Consider the following 24,913-nt stretch of genomic DNA (forward strand, 5'->3'; position numbering starts at 1 on the left):
CACTTCCACAGCGCTACCGTACTTCCTTCACCTTAACTTAATATCCTGTCAATCCTCCCATCGACCACATGTATCAATCGTGAGTTAGAATAAACAACTTTGATTCAACCAGTGTTTTTAGTTCTCGTGCAAATTCCTACAAAAAGTAGCAGTGAGTGTTCGGACAAACAATCGCATCGACAGCCACACATTTCGACCGACCGACCTGACGAACATTCCTACATATATGTAGGAATGTTCGTCGGGTCGGTCGGCGGTCGAAACGTGTGGCTGCCGCTACGATTAAATAAAATAAAACAAAAATAAAATATAAAACTTGTTTATTTTAACTCATAACTGATAAATGTGGTCGACGGGAGAATGGAGAGGATATTAGATTAGGTAGAGGAAGTACGGCAGCGCTGTGGAAGTCGTACTATTACAAGGGGATGGAGAAAAGAACAGAAGGCGGGACGTCGTCGTGATGGTGTTTTATAGCCTGGAACTGCATGGTACCAATCTAGCGGCATTGCCAACCTCTGAACTTGTTGTAGGGGATTGCGTGGTGGCCTCAAGGGTCGAGGCAGTCGCCACATATACGAACAATACTGCCGATCCAATCTTATTATAATATTACCGAAACAATTAATTATAAACACTTATTTCGTCCACCTAAGGCAAATATAAACACATCCTTTTCAAAACAACTAGGTCCGTATCATTAAATCAGTATAACATATTTACTAATATTTAGATATCTTTATAGAGATTAATAGACGTATGTAGGCTGAACCAGGTAATAGTATTTCATTGACTTGTATATTTTATATATTTAAGTATGGAGATCGTAACTTACTGTCGTATATACCATATATGACAGTAAGCATTGGTTTTTTATTTTAAACTGCATGACATACATATTTCAAATAGTTATTAACAATAAATATCTGGTAAATTTTCCTTAAAGTTTTTAAAGCCCAAATTTAATATTTCAGATCCAACACACTGCTGCACTCGACACTGTTTTAAAATACGGGACAGTTTTCACCAATTAGGTAAGTATATTAGTTTAAAGGGATTTCATCTCTTCAAACTCCAGATAACCTCAATGTTCTTGAGCAATTGTGCTACTCCAATGTTTTAATGTTCACGAAATCCTTCAATTTGTGTGTGTGTTTTGCTTGACCCAATAATGGCTTAGGTTTACACACCGTAGGCAGTTGCGATAAGGTTCTATACGTTTTAAAAATATTTTTTTATCAACTGGCATATTTCTCTAGAGTGACATTTTCATGGTAACCGTAATAATGGCCGTTTAGTATTATTGTGATATTAAAAGAAAATCGTTCTATCTTCTATAGATCAAGCTAAACTGAATTGAATACCCATAACACTAATATATTGCAGATTTGCAGACTTTGCCCTTTTATGGATATAGTGTATGTTACATTACACAGTGTGTATTTATTTACAGTAATATGTTGAATAATAATAGCAATATTGGCAACATATGGTAACATCTTGAAATATTGTCAGTGTCAGGTTTATTCCTAATGTTCTGTTAATTAAATTTCATCCACATTCCCGTTAATTTTAACTTAAAACACATATATTTATTTGTTGTACATTTATTAAAACAAAATGCGGATGATATTAAAGCATGTTTGAAAGAATCATATTTATAGCGAATTGTCAAATTATGTCTTGTCATAATTATGCGTGTTCGCCTCTAGAGTGATCCTTTGGTATTGGCAATCTCCAAAGAATTGCTAAACACTGACAACAGATAAATTTAACCACAAAAAGTACACAATGCATTCGACTCACTGAATTTAGCCGGAATGCCACCATATAACTTACTAATGAAGAATGGTTCACCAATAATTTTGATTTGAAATCTGAATGCACCAAAGTTATGGAATGACACGCGATAGATTATAAAAAGAATCATGAGCAATGTTCTTAAAATTGGTATTTTGCACGGTATATTTTAAAATGAAATTGTTCCTCTACCACGATTTCCAAGGATTCCTTCAGACTCACTCAGTCCATTCAAACGCTTACAGTTATAAATTATCTTGACGTTTGCAATGCCAAACAATATGAATTTGTCGCTTGGATATAGCATACTTTTTGCACGACCAATTGTATATTGCGTGTTCAAAGGTTGGCAAGTTATTCTTTCTGGCTGTTATTTAAAATATTTTCAAGTTTCTATATAACACTTTTAAGCTTATTCAGTGGAGTTGGAAAATAAGCATCATAGTTACAACATAACCAAAGTTGGGCTGAAGGTGTTGAAATTCTGAAAGCGTTAGGTGAATCTCTGCTTTTAAAAACATCCCTAGTCTACGGGTCCATGTTATAAACATCGTAGTTTAAGGTGTACCAAAGGCAGATTCAGTAATTCATTTGTTCAGCAGTAGGTTATTGGAATTTCTAGAAATTTGGGTAAAAACAATGACATTTAGAGGATTATCAAAGGCAAATTGGCGTACAAAAATAATACTTAAATAATACTTGTAAAATGGTAGACAAGGTACAGGTGATACTCATAAATAACTTTAGTACAACAGTGGGCAACAGTCTAGCCGGAACAACGATCACGTGCATTCCTCTCTCATAAAGAGGTATTATATACTACAATTAGTAGGTACGGAATATTATAAGAAACCCTTCAAGTGTCTGGTGGCGCGATGAGAATGATGTGTACAAAGTAAGGATCAAATTTACATTAGCACAGGATTAAAATATCGAAGTCGTTACTTCTTAACCTTGTAACCTTGTAACTTCCGTTACAATAAATATTTATTAATGGAATTCAAAGTTTGTATTTTAAACTCTACAAGTTTCATAACCTATATTCGGAACACTGGTTTTAATAAAACAATTAAGAAGACTTTAATTAATTTTTGCAGATATATTCTAAATATCGTATCGTAGATCCTAAATTACGAAACATTTACCTTTATAATTAAAACTACAATAAAAAGAGACTCGAATTATTTTGAATTAAGCAATTCGAATATTTGTAAGAGTAAGTTTGAAATACATTATATTCCTTAAGGTAAACGTACGTTGGCATCTCAATGAAAGCGAGAGATTGCGAATGAAACAGGCGACTGAACTTCATCTATTCTCCCCCGAGACTAATATAATATACGTGCGCATATAACTATTACGAAACTTTATGGTAGAAAGACGCGTTTCAATAATGCAAGCGGAACTGACTGACGCCCGTCCCGTAAACTTCTTAAGTGAAGATTGCACCGGTGCGATTCGAGTGTATTTCAAACAATCAGTCAGAGAGACGGAGCACCAAGTACGTAAACAATACATATTAATGGTATGGATATTAGTTGCTGGGCTTGGCAGTATTGCGCCAAATCCCGTGGCGTCTTCCCGGTTTATCCCTTACGATTACCAACATTTTGGATTATGAGTGGTGGGTAACAAAGGGACTTAAATTGGGCCAGTGCGATTTCTCCTGTCATTGGATTGTCTTGGACTGGCGTGATGAAGGTTTCAATTACATCGTCTAAAGCGTGTCGCTTTTAGTTGATGGATCAGTTCAAAGTGGTCATTAAACAACAATTAGCACACAATATTTGAATTGATATTGACCCTCTTTTAAGTATATTAGGCATGCTAAATAAGTGTTTACAAAATTACGTACTCGGCTTTATTATATTGTCAACGTATATTTCAGTTATTTTAGTTACGAGTTTTAATTTTACTACAGACAATCTATGCATCATATTTTAAATTATGTTATATTGAATTAGTTACTTTTACCCTTAGGTTATTTTGTGAACCGAGAGTTACAGTGATATTTTAATACATTGACCTATTGAGTCAAATTCCAGAGATAAACTATAATAATTACTAATACTTATTGTAAAAATAGATAAGAGAAAATGGTGCAGAAGCGCTACAATAAAGAGTAACCAAATCTGGTTTAATAGAGAAAGTACAATATCCCACCATGTGATGAGGTGCGTTATATTTGGTGCCTGTTATTTCATGTCCAGCCAAGTTTTTTTCTGTTTTCTGTAGTCTTTCACTGATATCATCATCCCTAGTTCAATTAGGTAGTTCTCTGGCGCTCTTCTTTCAATCCTTGTTTAACAAACTCCCTTAACGTTTTTGTTTGTTTCATGCGCTGTCACTGTCTTTGAGCGTCGATTGAGCAGTTTCCTTTCTATGTGTTGTTCTATTCTTATTTCCCTATTTTGTCACCCTTTTCTCCTTCTGACATTGAATCTATTTATAATACCTTTGATACTTGTCTTTAATTAATTAACTTGCTGTTCATTGCAAAATATACATTCATAGCTTTTTAATTCTGGCCCCAATTTTTAACCTTCTTCTTACGTCCATTAATTTTAATTTTTATTTCCAGATATTTTAATAATTTTACTTGTTTTATCCTTACTTCTTCAATTTTTATATTTATTTCTTCTGGATCTCCTATTACCACATCATTCGTTAAGTGTTTGTTTTATATAATTCCATATTGGTGGAATGATATTGAACTACCATTTGTTAGTTTTTACTACCAGTTGCTGTTAATTCATCTTCAGAAAAATTTATTCAAACATTTAAAATTGTTTCATATTTTTGTAACCTACGTACAACCTAGTATTTCCGATCTGATATTTCATTATCATGTTATCCACAAATGTTATGTATAATGTTGGGCTTAGATTTTCCATCTTGCCTTAGTCCTTATGAGTTCTTCAGAACGTTGTGTTAGTTTACTTCTTGTCTGTAATCATAAAATTTGTGTTGTTCTATGTATTTTTTGTTTACTCTTAGATTTGGTTTATACCAATATAATTCACCATTAAACTATTAGTTGTAGTATATTAAAATTCAGCGAATAATTTAAGGACCAATACTTTGTCCATGGCGAAGTTACAATTTGTGAAAACTGTGAGAAACTACCGGAATTTTTATTTTAAATATATTATGTTGTTATTAGTAATTTCCATTCCAAAAACCCCAGTAACATTTTGAGTGCCATTCTGTGGCGGTGAGTGGTTTCTTGATGGTTTGGCTGCTTCATCTTTGTAAGGATTTCCTCCTCTTGAAGTATCATAGTGAGCTTTATTAACGAATTTATATTAATATAATATTAGAAAAGAAGTTTTGCCACAATAATAACTCTACTAATAATTAGATGGTCTTTAATATTCAAAACAAAGGGTAACTACATTTTGTGATATTCTATTACATTTTGCTTTTTATATAATATTTCGATAATGGAGTACAGATTAAGTGTCACCATAGTTTTCAAAGTAGTTTATTCATTTTTTATCCCATTTGTGAAGATCCAATGATCATCTAATCAGTTTTAATTCTATCTTCGTTTGCTAGAAGTAATTTAATAGCTAACTAATTATATGGGCACAAACGAGCGGTAATCGCGTACTAGCTTTCTAAAGATCATCGTAAATCATCATCCTCATCATACATTATGTAACTATTTTATTTGTTCTATAACAAATGCTTATTCAATAAATAATTTATCAAAAGTGTCGTGCCTATGTTTCAAACTAAAGTGGCATAAGTAACTAAAAAACGATAGTTTTCAACAGATGACAATTTGTTCTTCATAGTTCCACCATATGGTATGGCTGTATAAACTATAAATACTTATAGGATTTTCCAAAAGACAATTAGCATGATAAAGTTAATAATTACGTGCAGAGATAAAAGAGCATTAAAAAGAGAAATTATTAGTACCTAAATAGAAATAGTTATAAATGTGTTAACGCAGCCGCAAAGACAACGAAGATAAATATTAATAACAATATTTACAGACCAGTATTGTCAACAACTCATAAACCATTAAACAAACTTATCGTCGTAATAATGTGCCTGCTGAATACGGTAAGTTTCATCAGACACAAAATAAGATCGATTGTTCTCATATTCTAAAATCAGTTGATGAAATTTTTAATTTTATGAATTTAATATACATGTAATTCTTGACATAAACATATCAATTCTAATTGAGTGCTATCTCCCACAGTAATTTAGTATATTTTGAATTTTCAGTTCCACATCTCCATGCACCTTTGGACTTTTATGTTTTTTGTTCCGATGTCAAATCTGACGTGTTTAAGCCCTTGAGATTACTCTAGACAAATTTTTTCACTTAAATAAGGCCACTCAAACTTAGAATAGAAAAAACATAGTTTTCGATTATTTTGATCCGTTCCTTCTTCGGAGCTATTCACTGCTACTTCCACATAGGAAATCGACTTCGCTACAGGCGGGTGTGAGGATTTCGTCTCTGCATATATTCCTCAACTGTGCTTTGATTGCATTACCTTAATCATTACACAAATGTCAGAAGACAACAAAAGAATGCACTACAGCAGGGTCCCAGTTTCGGAACCATACAGAAGGGTTGGCCAGTTAAGCGTTTGTTTATCGGCTTATTACTTTAGGTATAGTTGCCACTTTTCGCATGTTTTACTAATATTGAGTAGATGTAATCTGTAGCTTGCTGTAATTGGATCCTGTTGAGATTTAGAATACTAGGCGATCCGTCAGTTATTAATACTATGATCTTTTTTAATAAATTCTAAAGTCATATTATTCTGCGGTGCGAACTATATAATGAAGAGTACTAGAACCCTCAGCATGTTATCAGGTGTTAACTAGCCTTAGAAAGCACGTAATAGTGGAATAGAGGTATAAAACTAGATAGTAATAAAATCAAGAAATAAAGCAGTAAAGAGATAATCGAGAAAAGAATAAAAACTGGTTGTATTCCTGGACTATCAGCCGAAAATAGCTATTAAAAGCTACAATAATATAAGATATATTCCATACTAAACAGTATATTTCAAAATCAGGAATAGTAATAAATACAAATATTTTAAGTAAATGTAGCATGAAATATTTCTATTTAAAATCTGAAATTCCAGAGAGACAAGAATAACATCTCGATTGTCATTCAGCATATATTAGATTCATGGTAACAAAGCATCTAAAACGAAAACATTCTGTTCTAGACCTTTTTTAATCTACATCTATTAATAAGAAGGTAACAGTTTGTTTTAAAGAGAAAATACTCGGATACCGTCTCATCCATTTTAAATGGCAAATTAATGGAAATTTTAGAGAATTGAATATTAGGCGAAACGTTCTCAAGCCGTTAACATCTCTGTTGGGTGTTTGAGGATCAAACTTGTTATTAAATTGACTTTAAACTGCTTCTGCTGAAATTATATTGTTGAAATACAATGAGTGTATTACATTTTTTATATATGTATTTTTAATTCAAATGTAATCAAGTGTTCGTAATTTTCGTACTTTTTTTTTTGATATACAGTAAATTGAAAGAAAAATCATATATCAGCCTACATGTGATATGTAATCCATGACTCTCTATAGACTGAACTACCGAAAGGGGTATTGCATCTTCAAAAGAAGTTTTCTAGATGGTTTTGGAGTAGATCAGTATTGATCTAATTATGATTTTATGCAATGCATTTAATTTTCCCAATTTCCAACATTACTTTTGTATTCCATGCGCTTATTCTAGTTGTACGCACCGTTTGTATTCTTGGTTTTTTACTCTCACGACTTTTGATTCTCTCTTTCCCCTTATAATACGTGTATGTCTATGATTCCTCTTTTACTTATTTAATTTAATTTTAGTCCCTTTTCCTACATGCCTTTCATCAATAAATCCCTTTCTATAATTCTATTAATGTCCATGCCTCATCTATCTCTATATAGTTTTAATAATTTTCTGATCTCTAACTTTTTATCTAGACGTTTTTATATTTTTATATCAGTTCCATTATATTTAACTTCTTCTTCTATTTCTATTATTTTTATTAAAATTATTGGTATCTCCATGGTGCTTCCCATTCTTTTTACCATATCTATAAGTTCATAGTTATATATACATGTACATTTTCTTATAATAATTTTTACACAATTTGTATTTTCAAATCTTATATATTATTAGAATGTTCCTTTTTACTATTATTCTTCTTGAATGTATCTTCTTTGTTTTCCCTTGGTTTTCTACATCCTTTCCTGTGGTATTACTTACTTCATCTATTGTATTTTAATTTCCTGTTTAATTTGCGTTCAGTTATTGCTTTCGTAAAACATAATGAACTATTTTGGTGTCATTACATTAACTTTTCTATTTTATTATTATTATTCCTTGATTAGTTTATTATTACTTGTAATGCATATATATCCAAAAATACAATTTCGGTTTATTCTTTTCGTTTTAAAAGAGTAACGCAGCAAAATACTACTCAAAATCATTTTAGATGGTACAACGTTGTTAATATTGTTTATATTGTTGACTAGAATAAAACAGACTGAAAGAGTTTATATTGTGGTGAACATATTATAAAAGGAAACGACGAAATGCTGTATTGTATAAGCTACATGTACAAAATAAATTAACACAAATTAACTGTAATAGCGAATAATCTAAATCATATTAGATACGGTAGGGAATATTGAATATTTCTGTAGCAATATTCTGAATGGAAAAATGTGCACAATTTTAGATTATAAATTATATTATTAATGAAGGTAGAATTACTACAACAAATAAATACTAAATATAGCTAAATAATTGAGAAAATATGAAAAAGTTGCATAAAGAATGTTATTCTCTCCCTTTGACATTGTTATTTTTTATATTTGAAAGCTTTTGAAAATAATATGATATAATAAGAATAGCATGACTTGTCTCCCCTAATCAGTTCCACCTTCCAAACCCAATCAATTCCGCTCAGTCTTGAAGTCTTTCACAATAAATTTATCAGGAGAATACTCACTGCCCCCTGCTTAGTCAGGAATAATCAAATCCATCAATAATCAAGACACCATACACTCGCCAGGCCCTCGTGCCTCTTAACGGTGTTCCTGTTATGATGATCACCCACCTTACAAGGTAACGTAGTAGTAAGAATTATCAATAAGGATCACGGAATCAGCTGATAGAGTGAGGTTTAATGTGAGCCCAGAGGCAGCCTCCACTTAACCTAGTTCAACTCGTTTTTTTTTCTGTTAGTTACCGCGATTATTCGTCACATGATTTCCCTTTCCGGGTTTATCCTCCACTCATTATTATTAACTTATCTAGGATTTGACCACCACTTTATGGGTCTCATAGGCAAATTAATGAGCTTTATATAGTTTCTCCTCTCATTGCTTCTCTCAGAACATAAAATAGGATAGTTTTAATCCCAATCGTACACTTTGGGGTTTACAGCTTCAGAAAATATTGAAATATATAGGAGGATGAAGATCTAAGTTTGCAAAAGAAAATACTGAGAATACGACAAACAACTTCTTGGACTATTTCAACTATGTTTGATATTTAAAAGTTGAACATTTCTTTTACTATAAGTTGAACTCAAACAATTAATGATATAAGATAAGTTTTAGTAGTTATTTTATGCTAAAAATTTCTTAAGTTACTTGCTATCTATTAAAACAAATTTTCTAGTCTCTATTACAGTTAGTTGTGTTATTTTTCAGCTTTTATCCGTTACTTGATATTCATGACAGGAAAATTACATTTAGTTCAAGAAAGAATTGCTGGAAAGTTTTCTTGGGAGGATATGTAAATTAGTAATTTAAATTTTCTTCTTATCCTAAAAAGTTCCGTTTCCAATAATCATCGTACTTAGAGCGAAGATCAAAGAAAACTGCATTTATTTAATCCATAGCTGGAAGCGAGAAAACTACTACGAATAACCTCTTGTTGTAAGTAATACTAAACGATTCCGACACTTATCAGCAATTTTCTAGATGGTATCTTCTTTAGATATTTCTTCTTTAGATTCAATAGATACATTATATTTATAGTCAATTATTTTCTGTGTTAATGCATTCTCAAATGTCGGACTAAGATCTTATGATAATTGCCTCCTGTTAAATTCCCATTAACGAAAGTAGAACACACTTAATTGGGCCATCAAGACGCTATATTTAGGTCAATAGGTTTATCGTTAGATAGTAAGGATTTTTGTATCCATCAACAGGTTAATATCTATTAGAATACTAATAAAACAAAAGCAATCTTCAAGTTGCTATATAATTCACAACTTTAATAGACTAGTTAACTCAGAACAAATGTTAGGTCTTTGAAAGTACTCTGATAATTTTGTCACTTAAAGAGTGACATTTATCGAGAAAAATTGCTGTAATCCTTGTATGTATGTATCAAATGTATGATTTAAAATATTTCTATCGTCCAATGATGGATATTTGCTAAAATTATTTACAATTTTACTTGCAACGTTACGATACTGTGTCGAAAGGACCATTTTGGTTAAGTACCAATTATTTATCCATTTTCGCACTTGTTAAATGTTACTATTGTTTGATGAGTATGCTGGGGGTGACAGAGCTTTCATAACATTTGTTATTTGTGAACAAGCGTGTCATGAAAGCGCCTATTACTCGCTATTGAGGAGCTTTCTTGCAATGATCCCGATCAAATTATTCATTTGGTCGGTTATTACAAATGCATAACAGTTTAAGTTAATTTTAGCAGCTGCTAATGCAGGATTTCCTGCTAATCTCATCAGATGCCCAGTAAAACTTTATCGCAATGAATTTCTGCTCCAGTGTTGATGTTGATGGTTCTCCTGGAGTAATCTATGACATTTCTCACTTGGGATTATTGTAGTACATTCACTTCATCGTTAGGTACAATACGTCACAAGAAACTAGTTCGGAATTGCATTTCAGTCAAATTGCCGTACGTGTGGATCTTGCCTATAATATGTAAATGTCTGAAAACAATTCATCAAAAGTTAAGCTGTCGAAGAGTATATCGACAGTTTAAGTCAGGCTATTCTCCAATAAGTATTGTATGTAATTATTTTCTAATTTTTCAACCATTCAGGCCGTTGCTTACGACAGACATTAAAATCACTAATCGTTGAAATCAAAACCATAAATTAGTATATAACGAAGCAGCATCCTTAAAAGTTTCTAAAAGTGTTTGATGTGCTTCGACAATACTTCTTCAAATAAATAACAAAAATAATAGATAAACATGATTAACGTTAGGATACACTGAGTGAATAATACTAGATATAAAACCGAGAAGATCAGACTAAAAACTCTACTGTTAGTCGGAAGATACCAGTAGCTTTACCTAATACCAAATATATTTTTTTATTATTATATCATAGATCCTATTAGAACATAACTGATCAAATATGGGGTTGCACTAAGAGATTAATCTAACTAGTAATCCGACGATGTCAAAACAAAGTTCATCGACTAATTACCATTGCTTATCGATACGCAATCAACGAAGAATTATACGATCACCTCGAAACTAACAAGCTTTGCGAGGTTATGCAAGATATCGCTTTAAAATATAAAATAAAGTTACCAAAGCACAGCAACATGGAAGTAATATATCTACTGGACAACACGCAACAAATCAGAAAATTGAAGCGAACGAAACTACACGAACTTGTCCAGTGAATAAATATTTAATCTTAACGTTAGCTTAAGTTGTCTAATTTTATTTTAGGAAATACATACGATGTATTTTATTTATCTCGTATACTCGATCTACTTGTATATTGATGCAAGTTGAACAGAAGGGTAGTAATAGAAATGGTAAAGTTTACTTTAGTAGTTCATTTTATGAAAATTAAATAAGAAAAGTATGAGGTTATTTGGTTTGGTTCGGTATTTTTTCATAATAGCTTGTTTCATAATTGTTTATATAATGTTATATTGATAGCTGTTCAACTTTATTTCATGGGGTCTATAAACTTAATTTAATTTCGGTTAATTTATCGTCATCGATAGGAAAAGGCTGGAAGTAAACCAACACAGTACTCGGTCAGTATTCAGTTTGATATATAGATCGGGACAAAAAAAAATTTACATTAGGTACAAGCAAATTTATCTATTAGTAAAAGCCGCTAAATGTTTGTACCGTTCACTATCAAGAAGAAATTCCTTCTGAAATAATTTTTGATTCTGATTAAATTATATAAAATCAATATATCAATCAATTGTTTCTTAATTTTTTTACGAAGCAAGTGTGATACATGTTAACTATAATAAGAAATACTGCAAGTGTTTTAGTCCAAAATAACGTGCGTTATTTTAAAACAGCACGTGTCAGCAAGCGACTTTGGGATATGTGGAGTTATAGATCTGGCAAATGGTTTACAAGAGACCCAATAATATTTTCCATGGCACTTAAGTGAGGCAGAAGTGAGAGTAATGAATTAATGGAAAAACTGACAACCTTGCAATTTTCGTTATTAGCTCAATTTTCGATTTATATTAGTTTGATTATTCAAGATTGTTTTATTTACTCCTTATATTTAGCTCGATAAAATATGACGGTCGATTATTATGAAAAATCACAGTCTCATTCCGTTTTACCCCCATTTATCGGGTGTTATACCGAAGCAGATAAAAACTAATTTATTGTTTATGTACATTGTACAAGTTTAAGTATATTCAACAACACAAAGAAGATAGAAAAATTCCTCAAAAGATATGCCAAACTTCCATGTCATTTGAAATGTAAACTTATAAATAATAGTAAGTTTTTGTACAGTATTTTTCTAAGCCATGACGATGGCCAGATGTTGTTCTTAATGGTAGGATTCGAACTCAAGACTATCAGAACCCAACAGGACGGGTGGTTTCACTAGTTAATTATTACAAAGTACCTAGTGAAATCTGAAAATTTTGATTAACAACATATTTACTTATTTATTTATTATATTTTTCGCAAGATAACATTACTAGAACATGTTTTGTATACTATTCTTACACTTAAGTAATGGAAATTTGAACAAAATAATCTCTCCTATTTTCTAAGCAAAGGACAACAATAACTTTGTATGTTGATTCAATATTATTCCTTAATGGGTAAAAAATGTAGGTATTATTTAAGACAAATATTGATTTAATATGATTTTGTAACGCTGTATTTGTTGTGATATTTTGTAATACTGATACAGTAAAAAGCATCGTGGTCCAGAGATTCGGCTACTTTTGGCACTATTCATATATTGGTCGGCGCCATATACTCACGGCAAGCCTTTATGGTTGTAATTTATTTTATAAAAATCATTTATTTAACAAGACTTTCTGAAATTTTTATATTTAAAACTTTTATATTTCGTTTTGAAAAAAAGAAGAGTAGATACGTTTTTTACTATTTATTACAATATGTAGCTCTTGCCTTTAAACTTGGCAACACTGCAGAGTACTGCAAGCTAAGCATTCCTCAAAAGAAATGGCAATAAACGGTATTGCTCTGATTTAATGTAGGGCATTTATTTGTTTAACTATTAAAACGTTTGATATTACTTAATGTAAAGTTATTTTTTGACGTTCCTTTTACTTAAAAAGAAAGCCTTTTAATTTAACACTTCAGCGTTTAAACAGGAGTACAAATAGGGAGAGTTAGTTTGGTTTCAGTTATTACAAATAGGATAAATTAATTAAATCACTTAAATTTTGCAGTGAAAATAAATTAATATGTCAAGTTTATAATAAGACATACTTAGCAGCAAGAGAAAGAAACCGACGTATGCGAAAAGTTTACCATGAGCTTGCTGCACAACTAAGGCCATGACTATGACAAAAAGAATCATCTGCCCTTTTTGTGTCCTCAACTTAATGATTTTTGTATCCATACATTCTGAATGTTGGCAGGATCTTTGTCGGATCCATAATATAAATGTTCAACAATCTAATCTATATTTCAGGAATTTGTAAGGCTTTGAAAGGTAGAAGTCGCAGGACGATAAAAAAATTGCAATTAATTGAAATATTATAAGAAGCTATTGTAAAGGTAGTAATAGGCATAAAAGTATCGATGTGATATCATCTTGTAGGTGAATTTTAGGTAGGGTACCATAAGGCAAGAAGAGTTAAGGGTAAAAAATTATTTTGAGTTTGTCTATATAAGCTTTCTTTGTTAAGTTCATGCTCTAGTGCTCAATACTGAAGCAAATACAAATTGCCAATCTGAATCCCAGAATAATATACTACAACTGAATTTTAACAAGGTAATAGGGAATTATATATTTAAGTAATTTCAATGCATCCATACTATAGGCATTACAGAAATGCAGTAAAATATTGTATACCATAAATCCTGAAAAGGTAGCTATTTGGGAAAGTATTGTACTTGCTACAACTGTATTATTTATTGATAAGGAAGAATAATCTGCCAAAATATCAAAGAAGAGAAAAGCAGACCCAAAAAGAAATAGAAAATACTTGAAGGTATATATATTAAAAAAACACGAAATATTAACAACTTTTAGGTAATTGAGTCCTTGATTTCATTAAATATGGTGGTGGTTTTTGGTGGATCCATGAAATAACCTTACTTTTGTGTGGAAAATATTCTATTTGAACTTTTATTGTATTGTAATTAATTGGTAATTGGTGTGAGAAGTATAAAGGAATATAACTACAAGGAAGTTGTTATAAAATTGTATTTATATATAATATATTTATAGTATTGTATATTCAAATATATGGTAATTGAGTAAATGGTTTATGGCATAGTTAAGGTTCATTGTTATGTATTCTTTAATTTATTATTAAAAATATAATATTATACCGAATTTTTACCCCCTTTAAAATGTGTCATAAATTAATATCATTTTACTTTTTTTTAAAGGTCATTTTTACTATATATTTATATATAGGTTGATATAAAACTTATGAACATTACCTTTTATTTTAAAAAATTATACACAGTATATTATACGTCTTGAAGACTAATACTACGCCGATATCAGAAGTTAAGACAAAACGTAACAACGTAAGAGTAACCTACAACTTCCCAAGCAATACTGAGACTATTCAAATATTTGTAACACTTGCGACGCGCGTACCGGCGCTGTGTATTCAATTTATAGGACCACGATGCTTTTTAATGTATCCTCGCTGTACAGTGGAAATCTGTAATGTGGGGCATAATGTACAGGAGATGGATACAATAATATGAACAGCTGACGTATACATAATATTGACTTATTAATAAGTTGTTGAGTCACCATTTGCTTTTAAAAGAATTGTTCGAGTATCTGAATAGATTGCAAAGGATAGTTGTTGCTTCATTCTTGTTCTTTACATTTGTTCATTATTTGGAAGCAATATAGCAGTCATAGTAAGAACAATTTTTGTCGAAACAATATTACTCAAGTGAGTGTTGAGTTCTAGTGTCACTTTTACCGCAGTAGTTTTATGTTGTCTGAGCATAATCTTTTCTACTGTTCCGCTGCTTCTGTCAGTTATCTTTGAATTTCGTCCACTATTCCTCTTCGCCCATGGTGTTTTACCATATTTTGTGTGCGCTGCTATTACCGTAGATACTGTCGCTCATGAAAAGTTAAACAATTTAGCTATCTTCTCTGATTCCTGGCCCGGCACAAAACAAGCGTATAATATACAGAATGTTTCAATTGACATTGATTATTAAAAAAGAGGAATAAAAAGGCGAGATATTGTCATAAATATTTGAATTAATATTAGAGTATTTTCGTGATATTAAAACGTAATAACTAATCAAACGACGATAAAAATAATTGACGCATATGACACATAAATAGGTTCGTACGTATACTATGGATGTCGTTGGGGAGAAAAATATCGATATTTCGTTCAGTATTCTTGTATTATATGAAATTATATATAGTTCAATATTCTGCTTCTAAAATCCTAGGTTTGAATATCGATATTTTACCTCGTAACTAAAACTTCGATATTACTTACGACCATTAATACTATTAATATCGATATATCGGGCAAAAAAACGATCTTTTGATATTTTTTGGAATCCCTAACATATACCAACAAAGTAATAAAATTTTGATTGATAAAGCTACAGATAATAATGCAAAAGTATAACGTGAGGAATAGCATTTTGTATACGTAAGTTTTGTTCTGTACGATGGTCATACTGGATTGAAAATAAAACGTCGACAGAGCTATTTCAAGCGGAACAAAATGCTTTTTTCCGTTGGTAAATTTGATTCTGAATCAAATAACAGAATTTATTCCTTATATTAGAAATTATTCCTCGTTTAAGCAGAGAGCAGCAGATAAAATATACCTAAAAACAAGTCGTTTTTTAAAAAATCGTTAGTGTCGAAAATTATGAGCTTTGTAATGAGTACCAATATTAAAAACAATATAGTATATCAGTAAACTTAAGTAATTTAGTCAGCATAAATACTTTAGAAAATATAACGAAGTATACGATTAATAGAAAAGTATTAAACTTTCAAAGCAAGTTGGGAAATCGTTTAACTAAGAAAACAGTTCGAACTTATCAAAAGTTCATTGATTGCTAGAGACCTCCCTGCAACACACTGCGGTACCAATCTAAATTTTGTGCAAATACGTGGCCTGAATTCAATTTAAGCCCGGAAATAATTTACCAGGCCATAACGATAGCCAGATAAGGGGTCTCCTGGTGTGCTTACTCTCCTTCAATGTGTCAACATTTTAAATCATCCGATGAGAAATGTACGAAAAATACTTTTTTACAATAATTGATTTAAAGTATGTGATAATATAATTAAATATAAATAAGTAACAAAAAATATATATATAAGGATTTTTGGTGGATATTACTATTAAGCTTATCAACGTTTTTATAAGAACCTTCTATGTGTTCAATGACGTAACGTAGTGGGAGCGCCACTATTTGCGTTTCTTTTAAATATTCTAACAAAATAATACGTTCAGATAGTAAAAGGTTGCACTAGTATTCCGTGTTTCCATGTGCGTTTGGTTTCTAGAAGAATCTCTTATGTCTTGACGACGTTTCGGCAGATTCTAATTTGTCATCTTCAGGTTATGGTTCATGATCTTACTTCTCATTATAGAGCTTTTCAAGAACAGAACAGTTAAAGACATTATCAGTTTTTCTAAGACCCAAAAAACTAATGAAAGCCCGGAATACTACTGCAATCTTTTGTTATCCAAATATATTATTTTGTTAGGCAATTTGGACGTAGAAATTTGCGGCACGCCATTAAGCACGATTTAAGCACATTAAACACGAGTAGTGAGATATCATTAGAAAATCATTTGGAGTTTATTCCATAAACTATATGACTAAAACTCATTTTGAAAGTGTATTACGAAGTCTTCCGTCAGTCTTCTTCCAGTTGTAAATTTGCTCGTCCGGATTCAGAATCCAAACGCTTTGCCAGTTCTGAAAAAAGGTAAAGCGTAGGAATTCTAAACCAGGCCAAACAATAAGTTCTTCTTTCTGGTTCGAAAAGAGAATTAGACCGAAATTTTACCAATTTACAGAGGCATTTGCCAGTTCACAAACAGAAAGCTCGTTGATATTTATGTATGATCTCGTACGTAATAGGTACTGGACTCTGGTAACGATTGTATCTTATAACCCTTATAAGTTAATGACATGGATACTACTCTTTAGTAATTGTTTCTTCTTCAATTTTTTATGCTTTCAAATTTCGTTACACACCTTTCCATATTTCTATCTTTCTTTCAAATACCTACACATATTTTAGAAGAAATAGACCAGGAGTTCTGATACTGATACACTCTTAAAATAGTGTTCTTAAATATAAAAAACATCAACGGCGATTGATCAATTTTTTGAACACTAGATGGCCGCAACATCCACTTACATAATGTTAAGATTTCAGTTGCCTTATAGGTGTAAAGAAAGTATTAGGAAGGCCTTAAAATTCATAAACACAATTCCCATATGAATTAGAACGATGGCAGTAAAGGTACATTGATTCTAATGCAATTTATTCATCACTAAATCATTTAGTCACTATTTTTCTATCTTTTCTACAGGTCACACAAATTCATAACCTCTCTGATTGATATTGTTTAGGAGATATTCTAATAATTCACGTGTGCATAATTCTCAAGTGCTAAACCTTTTATACAGTTACGTCCCCTCACACACATTTAGAGAATATTAAATTGTAACTTTACTTGCGTCGTTTTATAAAACTTGAGTTTTATATATGCTACTTGTGCAACTAAGTTGTTTTCGCCGCCAGACAGTTTTGAAGGTTTTGTTCGCCTTGAATCCACTAGCAGAGAGTTCAAAATCAGCTATAACTGCGAGCGTAAATAAGTACAAAAGCGGCAAGGGTTAGAGCCTCTAAAACGATATGCTTGGAAAACAGCTTCAAATAGTTGTCCAGGTAACACATACTAAATTCAGATTTTATAACATTGCTTAACTATATTTACAACATTATGTATTTTAAAGGTTATTGTTAAACCCATGAATTGTCATACCATCCTGTAACCAATATCAAAATTCTATGTTCTGTAGTATGATAAGTATAGATGTTTCTTAATTCGAATAGTTTATGGTTGAGGAAATTTCAGCATCACCTTAAAACTTAAACTGCGATATTTTTCCCTAAATTATGTCAAAAAATGCTTTTTGTAACTATGTAAACATTGTCAATCTAACTTTAACCTATCTTCTTTTATTGATAAGTACAGGGGAAGGAAAATAATATGAACATCTGACACAATATGTATTCATTAAGGTATTGAGCTACCATTTCTTTAAAAAAAAGGCAATTCTTCGCGGAATAGATTATGTCTGAATAGTTTTCAATGGAATGTCGTCCCATTCTTGTACCAAAACATCGGCCAATTGTTTCAATGTTGTTGAAAATGGAAATCTACTTCTTACTCTTGTTCTAAAACGTTCCATTGCGATTCAATTATGTTGAGTCCTTGAGGTGATTGTGCTGGTCAGGGAAGATGTTTGATGATTTTCTGATGTTTCCCAAACTAAGACTGAACACTATCTGTGTGTATGGGCGCATTATCATCTTAGCATACGGTAGTGTTTGATAACGATATGCTAGTCGTAGTAAGCATATTATCATTGATAATGTCGAAATATACATTCGCAGTAATCCAGCGAGTGATGTCAGTGAGAGAACCAACTGAAGACCATGATTTTACCTCATAAATTATAATGGAACCTCCCCAATGCTTGACTGTAGGAAGCAGGCAGTCTGGATTGTAGGCTTCTCTTGGGGTTCTCCACACACAAATCCGAATGTTTGTAGGAATAAATGTTGACGATGATTCCTCATCTTTTCATTCGCAGTGATGAAGTTCTTACTAGGACTAGCATTTATTTCACAAAGACAATGCCCATAGACACAGCCAAAAAATCATAGTTTGAGAAACATCAAAATATCATCAAACATATTCCCTTAACAGCATATCTTCATAAACCAATATAACTGAACCGTTATAGGGGCTTCAAAGCAGGTAGTGAGGATAGCTTTTCATCTACATCACCATTGAAGCAATTGACGGATGTTTTGGTACAAGAATGGGATAACGTTCCATTGGGAACTATCTAGATACTACTCTCAAAGCATTGCAGCATCCTTAAGATCAAATGGTGGCTCAATATCTTATTAATAAATAAATATTATGTATATCAGGTGTTCATATTATTTGTATATTCCCTGTATATACAGAGGATAAATCAGTTTTTATATCAAACTTTAAGTCTTATTTATATAATTGTTAGATGGAATACTAACTTTTACAAAATATTTATGAAGTTTTTGATGGTATGTAATTTCATCTACATGACTATTTTATTTTTCAAAGCTCTATTTTCAATCTATTTATTCGCTCGTCTTGCGCAAACTAAGTTTTACTGTCAATTTTGGAAATTTATTGTGTCGAGAGCTTTTTTGTTGTTTCTAAGCGAAGTTTCTCGATTCGAATTGACGAAACAAGTTTGTGAGTGTTCTAAAACTGAGTTTTCAGTTTTCTATGTCACACATAGTTTGTTTTCTTGCTTTTCGAGATAAATTTTTAACAGAATTGCAAGTAAGTATTACATTGTTGGTAATATCATCCTATATCAATCAATACATAAACGTTTATACAAATTTATATGTTTATATTATATTGTAGTTAGTAATTATACGATTGCTGATGTCTATCATTATTTCACTTGTGTAAGGATATTATTTAATTAATCTCTTTCAGTTACTGAACTGAGGGTTACTACGTTTTACATACACAAAGTATTATGCTTGACACGTATCAATATTTTGATTTGTGTAAGAATAAAAATAAATTTTTAAAATAAATAAATAAAATAAATTTAAATTTTACTTAAACAATTTTATAGTAAGAATAAACATATTACCGATCTGTTCGTATTTCAGTTTAAACGAACTCTCGTAACACTTTTACGATTAGAAATGCGCGAGGATTGGTACCATTCGGCATAAGGGTACAAAAGACCGATATTATTTACTCCTTTTTTTCCCTTTCCGTTACTATTGCCGAAGCAACCTTAACACTGCCCTTAGTATAATTATTTGTATCCCCCATCAATCATGTGTAACTTAATAGCAGAATAAATATGCAATAATATCATTTCCTTCCAACAACAAATAGTGAGTGTTTAAACAAACTAATACAACAACACATATTCCTACAATTGGTGAACAAAGCTGAACATCTTCAAATTTTAATTCTTTTTTACTTTCAGACCCCATTTGACATCCTAAACATCCTCGTTGAAATCCGTAAGGCTCAAAATACCGGTCAGCAGCTCGGTGATCTTGGAATATCGAGCGACATGTTTCTGTTACAGAACCGAAAAATACCGAAATTCCTAAGCCTATTTGTCACCATCTAAGTCTAAATCTTCAACAAATTCCAGCACGATGCCTAAAGCAAGTTCTTTCACTGCGAGATCGCATTCATGATTCAGGAATTGTTGTAGCTGGATAGGTTCCCGTTTAACAAGCGCACGAGACACTTATCTCTGAAACCAGATCTGTATAAGACCACCATCCCCATGTTCTTCGACATGATGCAGGGCGAGTTCCACTTGTCGCGATTGGAGGGGGAGAGCTCCGGATAGACCAAGAAAAATTCGTCGAAAAACAAGACGAATTTTTACGATTTCGAGAACGAAGTGATTGTAAAGCTGTCACTGTTTGAGATGATATCTACAAGCGACTTTTTGAAAACTCTTTGATTTCTATCACAGCATCATGAAATTGGCAATCTCTGGACCTTAGTACTTCCAAATCGGTTACTTCGGAGAGGGATTTACGTAATTCCTGCAGAACAAGTTGTTTAACTATAGGGACAAAGAGTAGGACAGACAGCGGTCCTTGGAACATTCTAGATATAATGATAGTGTCATTTATTTCACTCAGCCGAATGTTGTTTGGCTTCTAAAATGTAGATTCCATACATTTTGTCCCATTTTTGGTTATTGTCTGTCCCACTACTCTTTGTCCTGATTTCTGCAAAAGTATCTTAATGGTGTACAAGGGTTTGTTAAAATTACCAGGTTCAATGCCTTTACAATCCCACCAAACATATAGCATCGTATCCATTTGGCTAGTGCAGACTCTTGTTAACTGCCTGTGATCTGTATTTGATCGGCTATGATCATTTCCGCACATTATTGTCGTACGTGATCCACTATTCATCGTCATCGGCCGTAATCATTAGTCTACAAATGGCTCGATTTCGTTTCGTTTTAACTGTGACTCACAAATGGAAACTCAGTTCATTAATTCTTGTATTGTTAATTTGTGCAGAACTAAAATATCGAGCTTCTCTTGATATCAAGTCTTATGGCAAATTCAAGACTGTTTTATGGCCTTTGTTTAATTCCATAGCGCTGTTCCGAGATTAAATTTGTTGTTGTAAGTTGATATTTTTATCAAAAGATGATCAAAAAAAATAAATAATATATTATAAATTGCTAAAAACTAAAATTCTATTTAAAATAACTTAATTAAAATAAGCTTAATTTTTATACGATGAACAATGCAATGCACAAGAGCATATTTTTATACGCAAATTACGCAAATTATTGACATGAAATATTTGTTGACATATTTTTTTGTTGCCAAACCACCTTTTGGGTGGAATATATAAAGAGCGGTCCCAAACAGATAAAGATTAACATAATAAAAGAGATCTGACGAATAAGAACATACAGGATATTACATCCGTTTCATGTTTTTGTGCATGTTCAAATATTTCCGAATCAGTGCGAGGTTGTGTGACATTTAATAGAGAAAATTAGCGGTAAATAGAAAAATTAATGTGCAAGGTATAAACTATTAATAAAATGTTCTAATTTAGTAACTTAAATTTAGTTAGTTAGTTGTAGATTTCTACGAAACAAAGGTATATATTAGTTATAGTTGATTATATTTGTATACGTTTATATTATACATTTCTGATATTTAGATTATTGATTATCTGTCGATTAATAACTAAAATGTCATCGTAATTTTGTACTGTTGTATCTATAATAACCCTGGTTCTAGTCTCTTGACATATCTTTGATACTATTGTTAAGGCAATGGAAATGAACTTTCAATTAACTACATCTTACAATTACACTATCTTAAAAATTCCTGACATTTGCTTTAGACATTTTATTTGCCTCTTCTGCCTTCTAGTAATTTTTTCAAATATCTGTGATATTAGAACTATATAAACATTATAATATACCGTTTTTCATTGTTACCTTTATTGTAATTTTAAAAGAAGCTCTAATTTCATATTATTTCAGTTAAATGTACAAATGTTATATCAGTGTTGTGAAATTCTAACATTTTACTAATAATTCATAACTTACACATGTATTTTCGTATCGCCTGCTGCTAATTTTTATCTACTAAGTAAAAAATAATTACAAGAACTAATTGCAGATTAATGAAAACATATAATTAACCTAAAAATACTACTTAACTACTAACTGTTATTCTTGTAAACAAAAATCCGTGGTCACCCGTCACTAGTACTGAAATTACTGGCAGGGATTTGGAAATACTTGAGCATGCGCAATCATATGAAACGGGTGAACTATCCTGTATGCCAAAAATAGGAGGCAAACAGTGCTGTGCTAATTATTAATTGATGGCGATAGTGATCATAATGGTAATAACAAAAAAAAAACCAAACGAAATGTTTATAATACTTATAATACTTATTGTTATCTCATAACTAATAGTAAGTACACAATAATAATTAACTAGCTTAAAAATTTATAAAATATTAAATAATACTTTAAGATCATTGATAAAATATGGACAAAAAATGCTTTTGATCTTTTAACACAATGGTTCGAATTGATTTTCAGACCATAATCTACAATCCGCTAAGTCAAAAAGCGTCCCACATAATCCGCCTTTTATTAGTTTCCAGTCTACAGAAATTACGTCCGGATTAAAATATTTGTCATATTTGCCGCTCGGGGCATTGCTGCCGAGACATTTCTCTACTTTAATCCAACGGAGTTCGCCCAAAGCAAAATCTTAATCTTGATGCTAGTCGAAAGTTTCTCGAGGTTAAATCTTCTTAAGAATACCTGCTATTCTGATACAGTTTCGGGTGCAAATCTCGCATTTAAACTTCTATATTTCGAAGCAGTAAATTATTTACAACTTTACAGCTGAATTAGCTTTAGTCATAAATAACATTTTTTAAATAATATTGTTAAAGAACAAAAGGTAGCCGATACCATAATATTATATAGATTATTTACAATTTAGCATAACAATTAAAAAATTGTAAAATATAAGTAGTTTTAAGGTCAATTTAAATAAAAATAAATCATCGGTTTTCCATGCGGTGAAATATTGCTAACATTATTATTTTAAAATGATTAATAATTTTTTTTTAATTCTGTTTCAGTTTTTAACTTTTCACTTAATTCCATAAATAGTAAATAATTATATACTTTTGAGAAGAATGTAGTTAAAGAAAAGCCTGGTGTGATATATAGAGGATGAAGCAAATAATATGAATATCATGCAATAAAATATATCTTCTTAGATGTTGGCAACACATGCCAGGTCTTATAGGTTATAGTTCACGATATTAGAGGTTTTGTTCTTCTTTGGTTTAAACAAGCGATCGGTGAAATGTGAAATCTCTTAGTATACAAAAAGGGGCAAATCTTTGGTGGTGGATTAGTGTCTGGGACAAAAGCCGCAGAACTTTTAACGTTCTAAGAGTGACAGTCTCCACGGCAATGACAGTATATACAAAATATGATAAAACACCATCAAAAAGGAACAGTGAGCGAAATCTGCAGTTAAGTGGCAGAGACCGATGAACTTGAAAAAGCATTGTGACCAAACAACATAAAATTACAGCGGAAAGAGTGACAGCACAACTCAATACTCAATTGACGAATACAGTTTCGAAAAAAACATTACGGTGGGATCCTCGCAACGCCAACATCATGGAAGATTTTTCATCATGAAAGTTGTTATTAAGCTGCGAAAGAAATGGTGCAATGATTAAAGAACTTGTATTTTTGATTGTAAGAATGTATAATGGTCTGATTGATCCTTGTTTACATTGTTTCCTACAAACCATTGGACTTGTGTACCGAAAACTTGAAAATAAGCCTATTAACTGAACTACCATTCTTTCTATAGTCAAGCATGGGGCTCATTCTGTTATAATTTGGTTATAATACCCTGGTATTCAGTTTTCTGCGAATTAATATCTCTACATCTTTATTGATAAATTTCTTGCTAGTGCTAGCATATTGCTGCGAAACACTGCGATATTCCAATTATGATAATGCGTCAAATCACACAACCAAAAAAGTTTAGTCTGATCTTGATGAATATTAGGAGATCATCAAACATCTTCCTTAGCTAGCAGGGATTTCTAGAACTGCAGAGAAATTTCATCTCAAACATCATCCACAATGGGCAACATTCCGTTGTAAACTATTCAGATGCTCTATGATTCGATTCCGTGAAGAATTACAGTTGTAAATGCAAATGGCAGGTCAACACTATGAAAAAATACATATTGTGTAAATGTTAGGTGTTATTTTGTCCATCCCTTGTCATGTTGTCCT

The 24,913-nt window shown here is 31.5% G+C and overlaps 1 long non-coding RNA gene across 1 annotated transcript; it reads left to right on the forward strand.

Annotated features, from left to right (window-relative positions):
- The first annotated feature begins 454 nt into the window (after positions 1-454).
- Positions 455-1,032, forward strand: LOC143190582 (uncharacterized). Its single transcript, XR_013004284.1, has 3 exons — positions 455-690; positions 746-775; positions 975-1,032. It is a non-coding gene; the product is annotated as an uncharacterized LOC143190582 (long non-coding RNA).
- The last annotated feature ends 23,881 nt before the right edge of the window (positions 1,033-24,913 follow it).

This window comes from Rhynchophorus ferrugineus, unplaced genomic scaffold, assembly GCF_030347505.1.
Source record: "Rhynchophorus ferrugineus isolate W39M unplaced genomic scaffold, kcgeb_rfMv2 rfM2, whole genome shotgun sequence".
Classification (NCBI taxonomy): Eukaryota; Metazoa; Arthropoda; class Insecta; order Coleoptera; family Curculionidae; genus Rhynchophorus; species Rhynchophorus ferrugineus.